The 9,293-nt window shown below is 46.6% G+C and overlaps 1 protein-coding gene across 3 annotated transcripts in view; it reads right to left on the reverse strand.

Annotated features, from left to right (window-relative positions):
- CEP68 (centrosomal protein 68) overlaps positions 1-7,252 on the reverse strand; it is a 37,317-nt gene extending 30,065 nt beyond the window's left edge. For 2 of the 3 annotated variants that reach the window (XM_083175756.1, XM_083175759.1), the window contains exon 1: positions 7,050-7,161. The gene's annotated coding sequence lies outside the window, so the exon portion shown is untranslated. The other variant, XM_083175757.1, reaches the window with a different exon arrangement.
- Between the last annotated feature and the right edge of the window lie 2,041 nt (positions 7,253-9,293).

Genomic DNA, 9,293 nt, shown 5'->3' on the forward strand with positions numbered 1-9,293 from the left:
ATACCACTAACTACAAACATCTTTTCCCCTTTGTATAAATCACAATGGGGAGAATTCAATAATGTGCAATGCTCCTACAAGCACCACCGTGATCCCTGTCTGCCCACATAAAAGCAGATCATTGCAGTGGTGCCACCACCTAAATGGGTGGGAGGTACATCCTCCGATGAACACTATGCGCTGTCCCTCCACAACACACTAATAGCCTCTGTACTTACTAATCTTTTTATGTACGCAGGGTATCCGGTCAGCATACCGGCATTTTGATTCAGTCTGTCGGATTACCAAAAACAGAACTCCACTAGTGAGGAGACCGACATGAGAACTTCAACACCCAGACTCCCATGCGTAGCCAATGAGAGTCTGGGGGTGGGATTATGAAAGTGAAGCCTAATGCAGAGTCCCAGGTTCAACATGGCAGCTATGATGCCCAGTGATACCACCAATCCGGATATACTGCCAGTAGATATATTACATACATGTGCTTAGTTGCTGCCCACCTCCAATACATAATCAACTCTGCAGTCCAGGGGTTAGGCTTATGGGGAGGGAGGGTTAGGCTGCATGGAGGGGAAGGTTAGGATGCGGGGAGGGAGGGCAGGCTTACCTTTCAGAAACTGTTGAGATTCTGACTATCGGGAACCTTTGCCCTACCCATATGTTTCCCTCTTTCCTTCTTTCAGAGGACAGATTAAGAATGAAAAGAAGTATTGTAATCAAAACTTAATTGATTGTAACTAACAGGTCTTAAACAACCATTAAGGCCCATACACACTGGTTGACTTTCAGCTGAAAGCCTCTTAGTTTACTCCTTTTAGCGGCTTTCAGCTTGAAAACCACCCAGTGTGTACGGGGCAGCGATGAGCGCTGATGCGCGCAGATGAGTGTCGAAGTGGAGGGCTTTCCAGTGCGTCCTGCTATGGAAGGTTGTCCACCCTGGGGAAAAACATGAAAAATGCTTTACCGCAGACAGGCATACCTCCATGCCTGTCTGTTACCAAATATGTTCCATCACTGTCCCCAATTGTAAAGCGCAACGGAACCTGCTGCGCTATATAAGAAACTGTAAATAAATGAATGACTAATTAGCCAGTTAACTTCTATTCTACTTCAGCATAATAAACATTTTAACATTTGATGACTTGAATCAGAAAACCAGAGCGTTTCATTAAATCCGAGAGGGACAACACTTTTTCAAGTACTGTGTACAATGAAGAGTAAATCATGCTGTACTGAGTATAATGTACTGAGCTGCTCTACTACCTTCAGTCAACTCTGAGGAGGTCATCCGGTTATTTGTGTCCTTGTCAGACAAGTCCCAACATGCAAAAGCACTCAGCACCCTGTCAGCAAGTTTTCCTGTCAGCAATATACTGTAATTTATTATTATTATGCACACAATAGAGGGAGAAAACGTCTTCATAGTACTACATCATAAACCATTAGCTACAGTGTTTTTTTTATTTATTTTTTAAATAAAAGTTTACATCCTCCAGCATACCTCCCAACTTTGCCCGAGTAGGATGCGGGACACTTTCGATGCGCGCCGCAGGCGTGGCCTATACTCGGAGCTCTCCCGCGAGGCCACGCCCCCATTTTGCCGCTATGGGGGCATGACCCAGAGGCTCTGTGAGCCTCTAGCCATGCCCCCAGCCCCTGGCTGCGGGAATAGATGCTGTGCGCATGCGCACAGGGTTTATTCCCCGCTGTTTAGCAGCCGACAGGGGGGACTCCCAACAGCCCCCCCACACCGCGGGACACTGCCGGCCACGGGAGGGACAGGTCCTGATAATCGGGACTGTCCCGCTAAAATCGGGGCTGTTGGGAGGTATGCTCCTGTACTAATACAAGAAACAGTATAGAGTTGTACAGACTGATTAGTACACACAGGACATTGCAACAATGACATGTACACAACATGGGTGCTCCGGTTTCCTCCCAGTGTACAAAACACCCACTGGTCAGCTAGCTGGCTTCTCAGATGTCCTTGTGTTTATGTATGAGCAGGGGAATTGTAGCACACGTTCCAGTGATGCAGAAAATAAATGTGAACGATTAAACAGTTGGTGCTATATAAAGTATGATAATAATAACCCAGACACGCATTTGGCCTCCAGCAGTCTTACAAAGGATACATATAAAAGCCATCAGTACTATACAATGTATATAATAACACTGACTGCTGATAGAAAAGATATAATCATGGCTGCAATTGTCAATTTACATGCACAGCACCTCAACACTACGGGGTAAATTTATTAAAATGGGTGTTCTATTGAAGAGAATGTTGCCCATAGCAACCAATCAGATTCTATTTACTATTTATTTAGCACCTACTACAACAGTGGTTCCCAACCTCGGTCCTCAGAACCCCCCAACAGTTCACGTTTGCCATGTCTCCACACAGAATCACAGGTGATGCATTTAGCCCGACCTGTGGATCTTTTAAAATGTGTCAGTGAATAATGAGTGCACCTGTAGGATGCCCTGGAAAATGTAAACTTTTGGGGGTCCTGAGGACCGAGGTTGAGAACCACTGTTCTAGAAAATAGATATAATGTGATTGGGGATACAATCATTAGGTCGACAAGCATTGGGTCGACATGGATCTAGGTCGATACAAGCATTAGGTCAACAGTCAAAAGGTCGACATGGGGTTTTTCACTGCTTTTTGAGCCGACAGGCGGTATTTCACCCCCTACCATCCACTCAAGTTTTGGTGGGAAAACAAAATAGTATGCCGAGCGTAGCGAGGCACCGTGCCAGAAGCATGGCGAGTGCAGCCAGCCATCTGAGGGGACGCTGTGCTATGTTTCAGTGTCCATGTCGACTGTCGAAATTCGGGTAAAAAAACAACAGTGAAAAATCCCATGTCAACATAGACCCATGTGAACCTTATGGTGTTGACCCAATGTTTGTCGTCCTAATGATCGTATCCAAATCAAATACTAGAATGGGGATGAAACGTTATCTAAGGGTATGACTCCTTTTTCATGTGGTGTGGTGTTTTTCCTGCCCGATCTCCAGTCTACAGTGACGGAAGATCACTTGGTGATATTCATAATATGGGTGTGACATAAAAAGTGCTGTTTGGGCACCATAACCATTTCAGCAGGGTGCAAGCTGAAATGAGGCCCCCCACAGCCATTTGCACCCCAACAGAGCAACAAGTGAATTGCGCTGGCAGGCACCGTCTAGAGACAAAATTGGAGGATAGAGGAAAAGGGAAAGAGGTGGAGGGGGGGGGGTGGTGTTTGTCCTGCCCAGTACCATAAAGTTGTTTCTAATAACTATTATTATTACTTAAAGAACACAGTTGCGTAGTTACAAACCTTTCAAACCATGGCAAAAAGAAAAAACGGGGATGTTATATTTGTGTAGTATTATTTATGACAGCTCTTGCACTAGGTTATTCCTAGACCTGGAGATCCAGAGATTAGGAAACATATCTGTAAACTTGCACTGTATCTTGTGATAGTGTATTTATTTCCTCAGCCCAACCACAAATAACTCTGGAATAAGAGTGGCCTGACCCCAGTATCACGGTCTATGAAGTAATTATAAGATATCCATGTCAATGAGAAAAAACTACTGAGGCCAGATTTAAGAAGTAGCAGTAAATATCAACACAGTATAAGCACACAACACATATACAGTAGTAAAGGGTGGCTATTGCTGGGTATACACTAGAATGACATCCTGCTGATCCGCTAACATACACAATGACACTCATACCGCTTTCAGACCGCACTCTAGACCCGGGTTATTGCCGTGACCTTGCGGTACCAACACGGGTCGAGGTGCGGTCTGAAAGGGCCACCCCGGGTCGAGCAACACAGGAGTTCAACCCTGGGCAGTGTGAACGGGTGCCTGGGTCTAGCGACCCAGGTCCCATTCACCGAGACAGGAGGAGGCAGCGCCTGGATGACGTGCCGCCCCGTGTGATGTCACCGACCCGGCAATAAGCCAGGTCGGACACGGAGCTTTCAGACCGCAAATGCTGTGTCGCTCCAGGGATGAGACCCGTGTCCTAATACCGGGTGCGACCCGGCATTTGCAGACGTGTTTTGCATTATACCTGCAGAACACGGCTGCTGGTGCATCATGGTAATCTCTCTGTATTTCTAGCTAACTGTATACAACAGGAGGCAATTGTCGTCCGTCCACCCCCCAGAAACATGTGCCACGTAGTCATTATACATTGTTATTATACGCCACTATTTATAGAATACACATGAAAGTTATTACAAATTTTTGATTTAAGCCAAACATTGTTTTTCTTAGATTCAGTAGAAGAGCCATGCAGGCGTACCCTTTAGGCCAGGAGAGGAACATGGATGTTTTAGCCCAAGAGATCGATCTTCAGGACAGGGGGTACGTCATTATTGAAAACGGCGATTAGAGACCCATTTCTAAGCAATCAGACTAGATCGCTTAGAAATGAAGCACGGATTGTGAGTATGACCCTGGTGACACGCGGCGCTGCACATCGCTATCACCAGACAACACTGGCCATTACAGATCGCTCAGCACAGATCGCTGGTGCATCGCTGTGACCTGAGTGATCTGACTGGCACTGAATCGCTCAGCACAGAGGCTCACTCAATCCCTGTGTATGGGGCATTACAGTCAATCAATCAATTCACAGTGTATTACTTCAACAATGAGTATGACTAGAATGTATTCGCTGTAATGTACAAAAGCAGGTGCAAATGCTCTTTAGAGACATCAAGGGCATGTTTCCAAAAAATGTTTTATGGGTATAGGTACAGATTACCTTCCACTTGCTCACACCTCATGCGATCTACCCATCTCCCCTCATGCTGGGTACACACTAAACAAATTTGAGTACCCTGAGACTAGTGTTCATTCTAGCACCCTGCATTTTTCATAACAGTGCAATTCCTCTTCCCTGCCTGGGCTGTCACTCTGTTATGGCGCATCTAGCACAAGCTTGGTCTGTATATCAGTGCTGACATACAGACCAGACTGTAGAGCACCACAGCAGAGAGCGACACTCCAGGTAGAGTAGACTGCATGGTTTTTGAAAGATGCAGGGTGCTAGAAAGAACACTGCGACAGAGCGATGCTCTGTATGGCGGAGCGATGCATTGCTGCTCACTGCATTTAAAATGCTTGTGGTCAATCCCTGGGTGGTCATATTGGTCATGCAGCATACCCAACAGGACAACCGACGAACCGCAGGAGCGCATGTTCACGGAAACACTAAGCCTGCCTATACATATCATCCCGATCTACGTCTCATAGATAAATTGCCCATGCACCTGGCGACTGACAGCCCTCCAGCACTTCGATTCCAGCATTTACCTACTCAGCGGCTATTCACCCCGGATCTCCTCTTGCTCGTAGCTGTTCATCTCTTGGAGTGCCTGCAATCCCCTAGAATTGGAGGCAGGTTCCACCCTATGCTGATTACTCCCTCACCTTACATCCCAGCTGTATAATTGGCACTCGTGCTGTTTATGTTATTGGTTACTGACTGTATTGTTCTGCTAACCCTGTAATGCCGTACTGTTGGCCATACATACAGCACTGCAGACCACTTGTAGCACCATATAGGTATAATAGCAATAATTACCATGGCGTAAGTGAGTAGCCACGTACCATGGTAAGTGTGTGTGCCACATCGATGAGCGCTCCCACATCATCGCCGGGAAAGCCGTTCATCTGCTGGTATTACCAACAGATGAGCGGTTTGGAGGATGGCTTAGCATAGCGCTGCATTATGCAAAGCCGTCCTCTCCCCGCTGGTGGTACCGGGCAGGGGAAAAACCGCTCGGTGTGTACACACTGGAGCGGCTTTCCCACCAGCGATCATCGCTGTCCATACACACTGGGCATAGTTGCCCGGTGTATGGACCTTATGGGCTAGATCAGGGGTCCTCAAACTATTTTGCTCTGGGACCCCATCAGACAATAAAAATAATTGCGGGACCCCAGCAAGTTACTGCAGAAGGCCATCACATCACATGTGTAGCTAGCAGACAGCACATATATGGCAGCATTGTGGAGGCACAAAATGATGGGAGGAGCCTGAAGTAACAGACTATTCAACAGATTGTTCAGACTCCTTCAATTACTGACAGATTAGAAAAGTCATTAGCCTGATGGTCAGCAAAATGGAGTCGCGGCCCCATGCTGAGAAGGTCGGGACCCACTTTGGGGTCAGGACCCACAGTTTGAGAACCGCTGGGCTAGATGCACTAAGCTTCAAAAGTGATAAAATAGAGAGTGATAGCCAGCTCCCACATGTTACAGACTGTGCTTAAAAAATGTCAGGTAGGAGCTGATTGGCTGGCTGTTTATCACTCTCCATTTTATCACTTTTGAAGGTTAGTGCATCCGGCCATACGTGTGAATAGTAAATAGGTGGGAAACCAAATTATATATTACAGGATGGGTGGGAGGGGGATAGAGAGAGAGAATTTCCCATTGTTAATGGACTAGCAGAACACTAGAGGGGGCGAGCACCACTGAAATGCATTTGCAGAACATGAGAAGTAGTACACAGTAATAACCTCTCCTGTGCTATACAGTAAGGGAAATGTGTGTACATACTCCCACCGGCATTGTGACTAACAAAAGGTGGTGTACACAATCATCACATATTGCAGTATAAAGCTATGGGGTACATGGCAGCAGCTGGAGACCTGACACACTCCTGAATACAAATGTAAACATACAAATGTAAACACACACACACACACACACACACACACAGCTATCTGTGTATTATGCATACATGGCTTGCTAGTTCCATGGACAGTAATACACATAATTACAAAGAATGACACCGTATATGATTTGGATCAGATGTCCCAGCATAGACCAAATGAGCAGCTACACAGCTGAGCACAGAGGTAACAATAAGATCACACAGGGAGGCAGGCAGCAGATCACACACAGCACAGTATCTGCAGTAACAGTGTGAGAGGGGAGACACGGCCGGCAGCGCACACTACACTGCAGTAATACACACACTATACAACAGTAATACACACACTATACAACAGTAATACACACACTACCTTATCCCAGGCTGCTCAGAGTCACACAGAACAGGAACCATCACCCAGACGCGACCGCTGCTTTCCCAAACCCACACCCCTCCAGTTCCTGTGTGCCTGCAGTGACGTCCTGCTTACCAGCTCCCCCTAGCGGCCATACAGCTAATGACTAGAAACTCAGCCGATCACAATAATGTGTACACCTGCCTCTATAGCTCCTGAGTAGGGATGGACATAGCTGTTGTTACATAGTAGAGCAGTGGTAGCCAACTCCAGTCCTCGAGAGCTACCAACAGTTCACATTTTCCAGGTCACCTTGCAGGTGCACAGGTGCACTCATTACTGACTGAAATATTTTAAAAGATCCACAGGTGGAGCTAATTACTTCACCTGTGATTCTGTGAGGACACCTGGAAAATGTGGACTGTTGGTAGCTCTCGAGGACTGGAGTTGGCTACCGCTGTAGTAGAGTCGTTAGGAGTAATATTCCCGCATGCTCACAAAGAGAGACAATGTATACAGAGGCTGGTTACTAGCTTTGGCCATTGATGGTTTTTGTGGGGTGTTTATTTAAAAAAAAAATTGATGGTATATGACAGCTGTTGACCACCACGCTGCGCAGAGCTGCACGTGTCGGATCGGGAACAGCCAGGCAGCATCTGAGTGGACAATCAGAAGCTGCCCGGCATCCCGAGATCCCAGGCTTGGCCACCCTAGGTGAAACTATTGTTGGTTCCCCTTGCAGATGGTTTCATACCGTCAAGGTTACCTCTCAATGGTGCCATTGATGACAACCATGACAACCAGTGACGGCCATCCCTACTCTGCAGTCCCTGCATCGATGGTAAAACCATTCATTATTTGGTGGCAACCATCGAAGATTTGTAATCCTTGATAGTCAATGGCCATCCCTACTAACTAATGTGCAAACAATAGAAAAAAAGGCATCGGGCTGCAGCTATTATTAACGCTGGGAAATCATGTAGATCTCTGCCATCAGTGGTAAAACTACCATCAGCTGTCAGCCATTGATGATTTGCAAACATCGATGTCCAATGATTAGCCCTACCCTCTCCTCCTATCACTGTGCTGGTAATAATGATAATAATGTATACCCTACAGATGGAAATATGTCAACAATAAACTACTGATGGTTAAATAATATAAGCGGGTATGGGTCATAGGGATGAGAGTATGAAGGTCGACATACATTAGGTTGACCGCTAAAGGTCAACAGAGTTGGAAGGTTGACAACGGGAATTGTCGACAGTCTGACGTTCAGGAAGAAAGAAAAAAGACTGCGCTGAGAATGAGGTCCCTCTATTCAGACAGAACAACCTGTTGAAATATCCTGAACCAACCAGTAGGGGTCACAATTAATAATTCTATTGTTTTAACATTCCAGACTAGAGATGGGAAACGGGTCACTAATGAGAGCTGGGCTCCAGCAGATCAGTCCGTTAAAAGATCCGGATCTTTTACACAAATCATCGGTTCGCTTTGGAAGAAGGGGGGATTTGATATGAACAAAGCATAATTTGGGTACTTATTTCCTAGCACGGTGCCCACGATCTAGATTGTATGTGTCGGGGCGATATCGCAAGCATTGCATGCATCTTATGTGTTTGTGCGGCATAAGATGCATGCGATGCAATCGACGCGATCAACAAGATTTTTACATTGCAAGCATTGTATGCATTTTATGTGTTTGTGCAGCATAAGATGCATGCGATGCAATCGACGCAATCAATGAGATTTTTACATTGGAATCAATGTGAAATGGTCCCTGAGACCCAATTTTACATTTATTCCAATGTAAAAAGCCCCCAAAACCCCAATTTTAATTGCTAACCCCCTCATGGGTGAAATCCCCCCCCCCCCCATTGTTAAAGCCACCCCACTATTGCCGCCAACCCGAAGCGTGGCGAGTGGTGGCGGTACACGTCCTCCGACCTTTTCATACCCCCACTATCCACATCGGCGCAGAGATGATTCTATATAGTGTTGCGAGTGCAGCGAGCCACCGAGCCCGAAGCGTGGCGAGCCCCGTGAGGGGATGCGGAATACATGTGAATTAGTCCACGTCCGCTCGCCACGCTTCGGGCTCGGTGGCTCGCAGAGGTGCCAATTTATGTTTTTGCTGGTGGGTGCTCAAGCCTGTTGAAAGGCTCAACAAGCAAATACAGTGGCCCTGCATTGGGACTCTGGAGTTACGGGCACGTGGGTGCTCATTAATTCCTGTGGGTGCTCGGGCCCTTGAGCACT

This window comes from Crinia signifera, chromosome 3 (assembly GCF_055691185.1).
Source record: "Crinia signifera chromosome 3, ASM5569118v1, whole genome shotgun sequence".
NCBI classification, from domain to species: domain Eukaryota; kingdom Metazoa; phylum Chordata; class Amphibia; order Anura; family Myobatrachidae; genus Crinia; species Crinia signifera.